Below are 12984 nucleotides of genomic sequence, written 5' to 3'. Positions count from 1 at the left end.
GAGAAAGAATATTACTCACCCTCCCATCCCAAACCCTGAGGAAAAGCAGCTATGGCCTTGCCCACAGGAATCCAGACTTCTGGCCTAGGAAGAGTGAGCATCTTTACCCACTGTCTCCTCTGCCCTCGCCCAGTCTGGAGAGGTCGCTCACAAGATCAGCACGCTCAGCCTCGGAAGGGTTATTTTTCCATCTGCTCCACCTTCTCTCCCTCCTTCCCCTCCCCCTGTCTCTCCTCCCCTCTCAGTCACTGCCCAGGGAGTCGTCCTGCAGGAAGGTCCAGCAGGAACCCACTGCCCTGCTGTGGGACATCTCTGCACTCTGCCTGGCACCCTCCCACCAAGATGCCAAAGCCCAGGGCTCACTGGAGACTTTGGGGAGGAACAAATAGCTTAGTCTTAGATTACTGACTTAACTAATGACTCCCTGAGATGGGAGCAAGGAAAGGAAGTGAAACCAGAGAAACTGTTGTTTCACCCGAGTGCACCTCCTCCTCCACCCCACCCTCCCATGGTCAGACTCCAGGTTCCTGCAACACTGTTTCCTAAGACTTGAACAGACTTTGGAGCTGCTTCAAAGAAGGTCCATAAGGTGAAAGGCAGCAGGCATTGGAGGGGGCAGCCACCTAGACTGTGATGAACAGGCTCCCTCCAGGCAAGGTATCTCACCAATGTTTGCTCTGGTACCTGACATGCTGCTCTTAGAGCCTTCTTCATCCACTAACTTTAATTTTAATCCCTTTGTAAAATACTGAAATACTATAAAAATAATCCAAGTAACTTGTGCAGAATTGACAATTGTTAAAATGCTACTTGTTTTAGAAATAAAACATCTCAAAGTTAAATCCCCATTACTTCTTCCTTTCTCCTTTCCTCCATATCTCACTCCCCAGGGAGAGAGAATCCCTATCGTGGATTACGTATGTACATTTTTTTAATCATTAAATATTCTTAACATAAAGAATAGTATAGGTATTGCTTTTTTACTTTACATAAATGGTATCCTGATGTATGTATCATTCTGCAACCTTGATTATTTTATTCAACATGATATATTTGGGACCAGTTCATGTTCCTTCTTTTACCTGCTGCGCAGTAGTATCCTACTACATTTCACTCCTTCCTCCCTACTCAGATGTTTCCCTTTTGTTGCTAAAATACTCTTGTATATCACTACTTCTCCACATGAGTGGGAAGTTTTCTAGGATTTATTTTCTTTGAGTCTTAGATGTCTAGTTTTTAGGAGAGGTGACATCTGAGACCCTTATTGGCCAATACATCACAAGAGGGCAGTAAGAATGGGACAGCAACCCCAAATCACACTTCACCATATTACTCTGGGGTGAGGAAGCGGCACACTGCTGCTATTAACAAGAGGGTGCCACTGGCAGAGCGGAGGCAGGAGGCAGCAACCCTGTGATGGAGTGGGGGCGGGGGCGGGGAGGGGGTAAAGGAGTTTTGACCAAACAGAGAGATCATCCTGTTGCAAGTGATGGAGGGCCTCCCTGCTCTGAGGCAGTCTGGACAATGAGGGCAGCATCTTCCATGGTCAAAGTTTCATAATGCTAGAGATAGTAGGACCTCAGAGATCCTTTACCCCAACTCCTTTACTACACAGAGGCTACATGGAAGCCCAGAGCAAGGAAGGGACTTGCCCAGGTCACATCAGGAGTCCTGGACTCAAAATTCCCATTTTACCAATAGAATAGGGCCAATTGGGTTCCATTTTCCAGTTTGGGGGTGGGGCTCTATGTGGGCCACATGTGTAAAGATGGGCTGCGGGGAGTGTGTGTGTGTGTGTGTGTGTGTGTGTGTGTGTGTGTGTAAGGCTGCTTGATAAAAATGGGATTCCATCCTGTGGGCTGGCAGTGCTGCACCATTCAGAGAGGATCACTCAGTGGGTATAGTGACTGAGAAGGCAGAGGAAGCCACTGTAGGCTCCACATGGGCCCCAGCCATAGATGGGGGAGCTGACCTGCCTCCAGGAATGGCTGGTGGTTGCTGGGCTGGGGCCAGACCTCTGCTTGCAACTGCCTCCTTCCTTCTGGTGGGATGTCACCAGTCTAGGATAACTTTGAGTCTTAGCCATGGGAACCATACCTATGCATCCTCATGTTTAGTTCCATCTGTGGAAGTTGGAGAACTTCACACTATTATTCATTTACATTGTCCCTCAAGGTGGACCACATGCCAAGCAACGTGTTGGGTGCTGAGAAAAAGAGGGGCAAGGCCTCACAAGGAACTTGATTTGGTAGTGAAACTGTAGCTTCCTCTCAAAGGAAGAATATGGCCCTCTTCCAGGCCTGGCTAGTGTGGCCCTACGGGAAGACCTGCAGACCACAAGAAGCCTCTCTGCTGGGCCCACAGCTGCTACTCAGTGCTTGGCTCACTAGGCACTCAACCTTCAAGGCCTAGTGATGGCTCCTGCATTATTTAACCTTTCAGGGATGAACGGTTATCTCTCCAATTATCTTTTAAACCTTCCTGAAGGCAGGAAGGGCTGAAGCTTCTTTGTATCCCACACAGTATCGAGCACAGTGCTAAGAACACAGTAGGTGCTCAATACATGATTTTAATAAAGTCAGCTCACAGAGAGCACAGGGATTTACTGAGCGAGCTTGTGGAAGGGAAGGTGGGCACAGGGAGGATATATGACTTAAACTGAGGTCCCACAACAGATACACAGGAAGCCAAGTCTTCAAACCTAGAATCCAAATCTGGTTTCAATCCAAATTTCCATCTTTTAGACTTTATTTGAGTCAACTGGTCACTTGGGCAAAGTAAGTTTACCCTCTCCTTCCCTTCCCAGTCCTGTTCCAGTTTTTGGCCAAGACACAGAAATATAAGGCAGTGTCTGTTTTTAAGGATCTGGTTGAGAGACAAGACAGGTACACCTAAATAAAAAGAGGTTAAAAAGCAGCACTGGGTTAACTGAAAATACAGGAGGGACCGGCAGGAGTTTGCTGAATCGGAACCAGCTCTCTCTACCCTCAGCACATGAGTGCTTTTTAATTTTTTTTCTTTTGTATGGAAGTGAGGTAAAGGTTCTCACTGTATTGTCTGCCTGTTACAGATTGAGGGTTTGTGTCCCCCATAAAAATTATATGTTGAAGTTCTAACCCCCAATGTGACTAATAGTATTAGGAGGTAAGCAATTAGTTTTAGATGAGCATGAGGATAGGGTCCTTATGGTGGGATTGGTGTCCTCACAAGAAAAGACCAGAGAGCTTGCTCTGTTCATTTGTTCTCATTCTGTCTCTCCCTCTCTCTTCCTGTCAAGTGAGAATACAATAAGAAGGTGGCCATCTGAAAGCCAGAAAGAGAGCTCTCACCTGAGACCTAATCTGCCAGTGCCTTGATCCTAGACTTCCAGTCTCCAGAACTGTGGGAAATAAATGTCCGTTGTTAAGCCCCCCAGTGTGTGGTATTTTGTTAGAGCAGCCTGAGCTAAGACAGCCCCCCCCCCACACACACACATACACACACACCAGATACCTGGCAGAAGACACTGCCTGGGCAGTCAGGTTACCCTGTTTCTGGCATTGTCTTCACAGTCTTCCCTCCTGCTTCTCTGTCTGCTTGGTGTTGATAGCCCCAAAGTGCAGAGAACTGCTGTTCTTGTGGAGAGTCCTATAATGGAAAGATGCTTGGTGGGAAGTCAGGAAAGCTGAGTTCTAGTTCTAATTCTGCCTCACCCCAGCTCTGGGATACACAAACAGTTCACTTTCTGGACCTACCTGCTAGGACTTCTTTGCTCCTTTAAGCAAAGTCCCCAAAGACAGGACCTGTGCCTGCACAGTTGTGGGTCCATAGGAGGAACCATCAGATACCATTCAATTAGGCCCCCTACATAGCAGTATGTTCTATCTGCATTATCGCATTAGGCCCTCAACAAAGGATCACAGATTGATGGATCTGTTTTGCCATCCAGCATGAGATTTAACATTCCAGCATCTCTATTTCCTTGTGTCAGATGAGCATAGCTGATACCTAACTCACAGAGCAGGTATTTACAGGATTAAATGAAATCACATATTTGATAATGGTTGGCCCCAGTAAGAAGAATGGTACACATGGGATGAATTTAAACCAAGTGCTTGTGAAATTATAAGTCGGTATCGAAAGATGCTAGAACTAGAGCTTCACATGTCTTGAAGTTAAAAGAGCAGGTCTTTACGTATAAATACAAAGAACAAACTGGTGGTTGCCAGAGGGGAGGGGGGATGGGCAAAATGGGGGAGTAGAAGATACAGGCTTCCAGTTATGGAATGAATAAGTCATGGGAATAAAAGGCACAGCATAAGGAATATAGTCAATGATAGTCAATGATATTGTAATTGCAGTGTATGGTGACAGATGGTAGCTATACTTGTGGTGAGTATGGATAAACTTGTCAAATCACTGTATTATACACCTAAAACTAATGTAACATTGTGTGTGAGCTACATTCAAATAAAAAAATTAAAAAAAAAAAAAAAGCAGGTCTTTAGGGAAAGATTACCACCCCCCACTCCCACCCCATCTCCCTGTGGCAGGCATGGCTGGATTCATGGGGACTTGCCCAGCAGCCAGACCTGCCTCTCTGCCTCCAAGAGGGCAGCTGGGGCTTGCAGAGATGTGAGAGCAGCTCTGGGGCATCTGCCAGCTGGGGCTGGAGGGGGCGGGGGCTGGGGGTGGCTGGTGGGTGGGCCCCTAGCCAGCTCCCCAGCAGAGGTCTCTCTGGGGCTAAATGGGACACGTGCCCAGAGTTAATTGACTCCCCTTTCAAGATGACTCTCCCCCTGACCCTCTGTTCCTCCCCCTAGTACACTGACTGATTCAGCTTTTCTTATCTAGAATTCCAGTGTTTGTATTCCTGTTCTTGACCTCTCCTCCTATTTGCTGCTCTAGATGAGGGTTGGGGGCTGGGGCTGGGGCCAGGGCTGGGGCAGGTTAATCATCTCAGCTCAGACTGCAAGTCCTCGAAGTTTGGTTGCCTGGAGGGCTCCATGTGCAAAGCTCAGTACATATTTTCTGAGTAAACGGGTGAATGAAAAGGTGAGACTGGAGGAGGAGGAGGGTGGGGGGAGTGTGGGCAGCATGAGGAATGGCTGAGGTCTGAGGGGGAGCATGTGGCCCGGGGGTTGGGAGCAGAAGCCCACGCAGCTCTCAGTTAAGTGCACTTGGGTCTGTGAAAAGGCAGAAAGTGAAAGGGAAATCACTGGCAGGCTGAGTCATTCCACTGGGGTGAATAATCGGAAGCAATTCTGCTTCCCACTGCTCAGGAGGAATCAAAAGCCATTCTGCCTGGCAGCCTTTTGTGTGCAGGTCGTCAGCTTTCAGCTGTGGCAGAGCCTTCCTCCATCCCAGTGGGCAGCTTGCGATGATTGACATTTCTCCTCAGGAACATGATTACCCACCCATTCCAACCTGCCCTTCTCTCTTCCAAAAATAAAGCCACAGTTACATGCAAAGCTCATGCAAATTTAACCCCGCTGCTTTTAGTGCAGCAGCTGCTCCCTGTGAGAAAGCAGAAGGCAAGCCTCATCCACATTCATGACTCAGGTGCCAGTAGGCACAAGGGGTCCCCTGTGAGCTGGGCAGCACCCAGTGAAGAGAGCCACTTCTCCTGGTAAAGGGGGCAGCATCCAAAGAACAGTGGCTCAGATCTTAAATGAGTGAGTGAGATATCCAGAAGAGGTCTGGGAAACTTCCTAGCTCCTTCCCATCTCACGTGGTCAGACATAAGGAACCCAGGACACTTAGGACTTTGGAGACCAGAATGCAGGGGTCAGACAGCCCCCCTTCCAGCCAAATCCTTACCACCCTAGAATGCACACTGAGCAGGGCACTTCCTGGAAAGGTGGATTTGAAGATAGGTCTGCACTAAGTGACTGAGGGTCAGAACCAATAAGGTCTTGGACAGTGATTAAACAGGTTTTGCCTATTCGCCATCTCTGTGGCTGCCTGAGGTATTGTGAGGCCAAATTTAATTCAGTAGGGAGGAATCTGTAATAAATTAGCAATGTGGGCCATGGTTTAGGAAAGAGGGGTGATGACACACTGTCATCACTGGATACATGACATCCTTGGTTCAGGTACCAAAGTTGGCACCTGGTTAGCCTTTGGCAAATCGTGGCCTCTTGAATTGGATGGGAGAGGTTTCAAGTTCCCTCAGGATTTTTGACTGTGGAATGCCTTTGTGGCTCTACCTCACCAAAAATCTGACTCTTCCTTCACCTATCCCCAGCTCCATACTGTGCTTCTCTTCACTCTCCAGATTACGTTCCTTGGTCAGAGGAAAATACGACAGGTGAGCTACCTCCATTTCATTCCAGGAGCCTGAGGGAGGGAAAGGGCAACCTGAACAGTGAGAGGGCTTTGAGGGTCACAGAGACAACCATCTAATTACTCTACCTATTCATGAAACCCATCCTAAGGGGGCAGGAGCCCCAGGGCAATCAGGACAAGAAACAAGTTGGTACCAGATCATAAATAGAACAGAAGGGAAAAAGCTTTTAAAACCCTGGGGTGCTGCTTCAATGTTCCACAGTAAGAGGCTACTGATGCCCAAAGAGGTTGGGTTATTTGTCCAAAGCCACATAGCAAGGCAGGAGCAGAGCTGGGGCTAGACACTTGGCTTTCTGGCTCCCTAGTTAGTGTTCTTTCCACTTATATCTTTGTTAAACAGGAGAAAAGAAAGACGAGTGGGATTATTCTATGCTGAGAGATACTCTTTAAAAATGCTCAGATCAAGAGTCAGACCAAAGATGAAATCAAATCTCCCACCCCATATACCAGCAACCTGTGACTTCATGTGTCATCATCAACCATAAAGAGGAGCTGAGGCCAGGTGATAAGTAGTATCTTTCCTCAGAAAATCAGTGGAAAACTGGAGCTCATGAGTTTGGTTGGTGTGAGTGTATGACAAGAAATAGGAGGTAGCAAGACAGAGTAGAAAGAAGCAGGCAGAGTAGGAGCCTTTTGCACCTACAAGACCCCTGGGAGAGAGCACCATTTGGGGAATAGAATAGGAAGATCTTAAAACAGAAAGCAATGACTCTTCCAGAAGGTAGGGAAGCTTGAGGGAAGGATGAAGGGTGGATGAAGTGGGGGGAGCATGTGCTTGTCCTAAAGAAGCCCCCCTTCCCTCTTCCCCTTTTCCTTCATCTCCACCACAGACTGGATTTTATACCCAATGAGTATATCCAATATATATAAATGTGTACTGGGGAGCAGGGAAGATACCTGGAAAGTTTTAGTACACAGAAAGGGATTGGAATTAGAAAAGCCCTGGCAGAGGGCGAAGCTCAGATTCCCGACTCTGGATACTGGAAATGATCTAGAGTGGCTTGAAGAGTTCAACCTGGTCCCTTAACAACTGTGGCTTTTGGGATTTGGAGTTTGTCCATGTGCACCTGTGTTTTTACGTGCTCAATGGCATGGTCTCTCTGTTAGGATCTGTGTGCACAACATGGGAATCCTGTGACCATTCCTGATGAGTCTCCACATGTCCAGAGTTAATGTTCTCTCAGTAATATCTGATGTATCTGGCTGGGGAATTTTGACTTCTGTGTCACCTCTGCCCTGACTTCTCAACCTCCCCACTTCCTGTTCCAGGGTGTGTTCCTGTCAGTGAACTTGAAGCCTCACATCTTGCAAAGGAGCCTCTGGTGAGCATCAGGCAATCCCTCTGCCCTCTTGGAGCCTGCTGCCCCCACTGGTTCTGAAAGTAAGATAATTAACCTCTTTCCAAAGCTCAGGGATCCTGTAGGGTTGGCCCTTGGCTGCCCCTAAGCCGCTCATTACTGTCCTCATCACCTCTGTGACACCTTCTGGTAAGGGTTACACAAAAAGAGACCCTGAAGTGCTACATGGAGATGCTGGGAATTGAGGGTTACTACAGCTTTGCTCTTGTCCCTCCTTCCCTGTCATGGTCCAGTGATGCTGAATGGTTCATGGTTCCCCCACTTGCCAGTCAGTGCTTTTCCACACAGACTTTCCCCTGCCAGGAAGGACCTCCCTGAGCTTGGATACATCACAGGGAAAGGTGGACAAGCACCTCTTCCTCCCATGGCCTTCCTTGGCTGTGTCATAAGGAAGCAATGCCAGTCCTAAGCCCTACTAGGAAATCAAATCCAAGACCACAAATATCCAGTCCCTGCACTCTAGGGGAGGGGGAGGGTTGGGCATATGGCAACTCCTGCTGGGGGGCTTGGAATAGAAGCTGAGATCTGGGCAGAAGAAGGGGACTTCCAGCTGGCGGCTCTTAGAGAACCCCCAGCAACATCTCCTGTGCTGTGTCCCTTCACTATTTTGAGCTGGTAAAGCACACTGGGTCATCTATTTGCTCAGTGCCTCTATGGACATTAACCATATCTACTTCATCTGATATCTCTGAGGATTAAATCAACAATGCAAGTAGAGCATTTAGACTCAGCACCCAGCTTATCATAAGCACTCAATAACCGTCAGCTATCATCATTTGATATCCCAAACCCTATTTATCTTTCTAGGCCCACCTCAAATGTTGCCTGCTCTGTGGAGCTTCTCACATAAATTTGAGGTATGTCAGTCTCTAGATCCTCTTTGGCAATGGTTCTCAAAGTGCGGCCCCCATACCACCAGCAACAGCTTCATCAGGAGCCTTGTTAGAAATGCACATTCTCAAGCTACCCCAACCCTGATTTCTGGGGACAAACAATCTGTGTTTTAACAGCCTTTCAGAGGAAACTGAAGCTTGAGAACTGCTGTTGTGGTATTTTCTTTGTATTCTATCATTGTATTAATCATAGCCTACCTGAATTATCACTGTAAGCTCCTTGAGGGTAGGGAACTTCTTTTATATTCTGAGGAAATGCTGGGTAAATCCTTGTGAATTTGAGTTAGGTGAGCATTTTAATTAGATTTCATCTGAATAATTTCTAACTTCCCATTTCTCCCGAACCTTGTCTCCTGGTTCCCTCAACCTTCCTGTCCTCTCAAGGCCCTGAGGAAAATCTTACCTGCCTTCAGTAAGAGAAGACTATCTTCCTTTCTTCATTCCTGCCTCCCTCCTTTCCTTCCTCTCCCACTTCCATCTTCCCAATTTAGGGCTCATGAAATTAACAGTGAGTGTAGAGTAAGGGTAGAGAGAATTTTTGGAGTATCAGAAAGAGCCAGATATTAAAAAGTTTGGATCAGGGATATAAAATATTGTCCCTGCCCCAGTAATGTTGCAAAAGCTTTAAAAACCTTTTAGGGTGCTTCTCAGGTTGAGCAGATCTCTCAAAATGCAAAACCAGGGCAAAGAAATCTGGCCCAAATCCCCTTATACACAGAGTCCTTCAAGGACAGCCCTGAGCAGCCTGCTTACTATAACCCTTTGCATTATAGTCAGGTGGAAGAGAGCAAAGGGTATGAGGACTCCTTTTAATACTTACCCCATCCTGCTATACTGGCTATAGGGCTCCCTTTCTCTGCCCTGTGGGTAATATAACTAGAAGATGGGGTGACTGTGGCCAATGAGACACATATGTTGCATAAACATGTTATTTAGCCAACCTGGCAGCCAGACTTGCTTCTCTCTGTGTCCAACTAAAGCCACCGATTTGCAAACATAAGTTTTCCAGGGAACACAGAATCTGTTAACACAGCACAGGCTATGGCAGGGTGAACATAAAATTTGGATACTTTTAAAAGTGAAAAGACACTAGTATCAATTACACCAGGACAGCAGACATAAACTGAGGCATATGGTCACCTTATGTATCAGCTATTATTTCTTCCCATGAGGGCCAGGCCATGGATGAGGATGTCAGGAAAGGCATCTCTTGGCCCCCATCCCTTCCTCTCAGCCACTTACTGTTCATTGATTATAAAAAACAAGGAACAGGAAGCAACTAGGAAATAGCTAAATGGACAACTTACCAGGTGCTTTACCTACAGTGATATATGGGTACTATGAGACCTTATACATCCATCACCTTTGCAGTGGGTTTTTTTTTTTTAATTCAATTAGCCAACTTATAGTAAATCATTAGTTTCAGGTGTAGTTTTCAATAATTTATTAGTTTCATATAACTCCCAGTGCTCAACACATCACGTGCCCTCCTTAATGCCCATCATCACCCAATTACCCCATCCCCCCACCCACCTCCCTTCCAGCAACCCTCAGTTTGTTTCTTATAGTTAAGCGTCTCTCATGGTTTTTCCCCTTCTCTGATGACTTCCCATTCGGTTTTCCCTCCCTTCCCCTATGATCCTCTATGGTGTTTCCTATATTGCACATATGAGTGAAACCATATGATAATCGTCTTTCTCTGATTGACTTATTTTGCTCAGCATAATACCCTCCAGTTTCATCTGCGTCAATGTAAATGGTGAGTATTCATCCTTTCTGATGGCTGAGTAATATTCCATTGTATATATGAACCACATCTTCTTTATCCATTCATCTGTTGATGGACATCTCAGCTCTTTCCATAATTTGGCTATTGTGGACATTGCTGCTATGAACATTGGAGTCCAAGTGCCCCTTCGGATCACCACATTTGTATCTTTGGGGTAAATACCCAGTAGTGCAATTGCTGGGTTATAGGGTAGCTCTATTTTTAACTTCTTGAGGAACCTCCATACTGTTTTCCTGAGTGGCTGTACCAGCTTGCATTCCCACCAACAGTGTAAGAGGGTTCCCCTTTCTCCACATCCTCGCCAACATTTGTTGTTTCCTGTCTTGTTAATTTTAGCCATTCTGACTGGTGTGAGGTGGTATCTCATTGTGGTTTTGATTTGTATTTCCCTGTTGCCAAGTGATGTGGAGCATCTTTTCATGTGTCTGTTGACCAATTGGATGTCTTCTTTGGAGAAATATCTGTTGCATTGGGTTCTTATCTCATCTGTGCTCACCACAACCCTGGACAGGTATTATAAGCAGAGTTTCAGGGGTCACAGCTAGAAAAACTGATTCTAGAACCCAGGACTTGGGTACAAAGGCCAGAGCTTGCCTATTGCCTCATATAGCCTAGTCATGGGGCAAACATGGTGAAAGCAGGATTGAAATGCCTGGTGGGGCAGGCAGAGCTAAGTGTCACCTCCCAGTACAGGTGTCAGCAGTAACTTTGACAGGTAGAGAGATCTGCCACTGTGGAGGTAAGCTGCTGGGAGTACCCGTGACTTTGTCTGACATTCACAAGTATTTGGGGAACATTTACTATGTGCAGTCACTATCAGGGCTCTATAGACACCGCAGTGAGCAGAACAAACATGTAATACAGAAATACAGAAAACATGTTATACAGAAAATGACAGATGTAGCTTACATTCAAAGTCCTGTACAACCTAACCTCAACCTGCCTTCTCACCTCACCTCCTACTATCACAAGCTTCACCAGCTAAGCACTCTTCCTGACTAGCCCCAGTACTCAGGGTCATGGACATTCAGGGTTGCGTCTGACATCTAGAGTGACCTCCTTCCTAGCACCCCTGACAGCTCCCAGGGACCCATCTAGTCCTTCCCCTTCTCCATGCCTTTGCTTGTGCTGCTTCCTCCCATGTGAGGCACAATGCCTCTGCCCTTCCTGGATCCAGCGCTCCCTGCCTTCTTCTGCTCCATACTGTGTTTTGCTGAGTAATGATTTTGTCAACTAAATCAATAAACTCTTTCTGAGCCCGGATTCTAATGTCTACACCAAAGAATCAAGATCTCCTAGCAAGCTCGGGCTTTTACTCCTGCCTTTTGTATTTCTCAAGTCACATCTTCAATGTGTAAGCCCTGTACCACCTCTGCATCTTACTCCCTGAAGGCAACTTCGTCTCTACAATACACAGATAAGTAGAAGCACTGGGAGCAAACTCCCTCAATTCCCTGAACACATAAACTTACCTACAGTTGAAGTGATTCCTGCCTCCTTTGGTTCTGTCACAATGGAATGTCTTCACATCAGGCTAATCCTTCTAGCCATGGCATGATTCCATCAACTCCAACCTTCTCAGGGGCCTGGCACTAACAATTATGTTCTATTCCTTCTATTTCTCCAAGTTCTGGCTTTCTATTATTCCCTCTCATGAGCATTTACACATGCACAAATCTGCCAACTCAAAAGCAACACAGCAGCTCCTGAACTCCATTTCCGCCCCTAGGAATTACTGCCTTTCCTCCTGTTCACAAACAAGCTTCTTGTAAGAGAAGGCCATACTCACTATTGCCACTTGCTCATTTCCCACTTGTCCTCTGTCTACAGAAGCCTGGCCTTTGTCCCTTATAATCCACTAGAAATGCTCTCCAGGGATGTTGGTAAGTCCAACTCACACTTTTTAAGTTACAAACTTGATCTCTCAGTCACTCCATATTTGTTTGTTCAGTTTTTTTTTTTTTTTTTCCCACTCCATTCCTTTTGAGATACTCTTTTCTCAGCTTATATGATACTATGATCTCTTGGCTTTCCTCCTGTCCCCTAGGCCTCTCTCTCTGTCATTTTTCACTCTTTTGATCTGAAAGGTTGGTGTTCTTCAGGTTACATCCTGGACTCTATCCTCTGCTCCTGATTGGTCCATCCTTTCTGATGGCTACAGCTGCATCCACATGGTAACGATTTTTGGATCTGTGTTCATAACCAAGCCTCTATACTGAGCTCCTGACCTTAATATCCAACTGCTTGCTGGCCATCTTCATTGGGATGGGCCACAACATCTCAAAGTCAACATATGCAAAATGGAATTCACCATTCTCTTCCTTGCCGTTACCCACCTTTCCTGAGTCCCACCTTCTAGGTTCCTAGTCTTGGAGAATAGTACAACTGTGACCAAGCCAGAAATCTGACCCCAAGAAACTTGATGAAGCCCAGAACCTCTTTACTCCTTCTTCTCACTCCTATATCTGACCAATTACTAAATCCTGTCTTCTTAGTGATTTTCCTCAAAACCAGCATTTTCCTCCAATTCCACTGCCCTATCTTAGTCTAAGTTTCTATCATACTTCCCTTGGGATATCAATAGGCCTGTTATTTGCTCTGTTCCAACCTCTCCCAA

At 46.3% G+C, this 12984-nt stretch overlaps 1 protein-coding gene across 2 annotated transcripts in view; it reads right to left on the bottom strand.

The window, feature by feature from the left end:
• Positions 1-12984, bottom strand: part of LZTS1 (leucine zipper tumor suppressor 1) — a 52263-nt gene that overhangs the window by 15050 nt on the left and 24229 nt on the right. Inside the window, exon 2 of one of the 2 annotated variants that reach the window (XM_036064763.2) lies at positions 3493-3627. The exons of the other annotated variant lie outside the window; for it this stretch is intronic. The gene's annotated coding sequence lies outside the window, so the exon portion shown is untranslated. The remainder of the gene's footprint in view (positions 1-3492; positions 3628-12984) is intronic. 2 annotated transcript variants of the gene reach the window in all.

Source organism: Halichoerus grypus, chromosome 3 (assembly GCF_964656455.1).
Source record: "Halichoerus grypus chromosome 3, mHalGry1.hap1.1, whole genome shotgun sequence".
In the NCBI taxonomy this organism is placed as follows: Eukaryota; Metazoa; Chordata; class Mammalia; order Carnivora; family Phocidae; genus Halichoerus; species Halichoerus grypus.
This window is presented reverse-complemented; position numbering and strand designations above follow the sequence as displayed.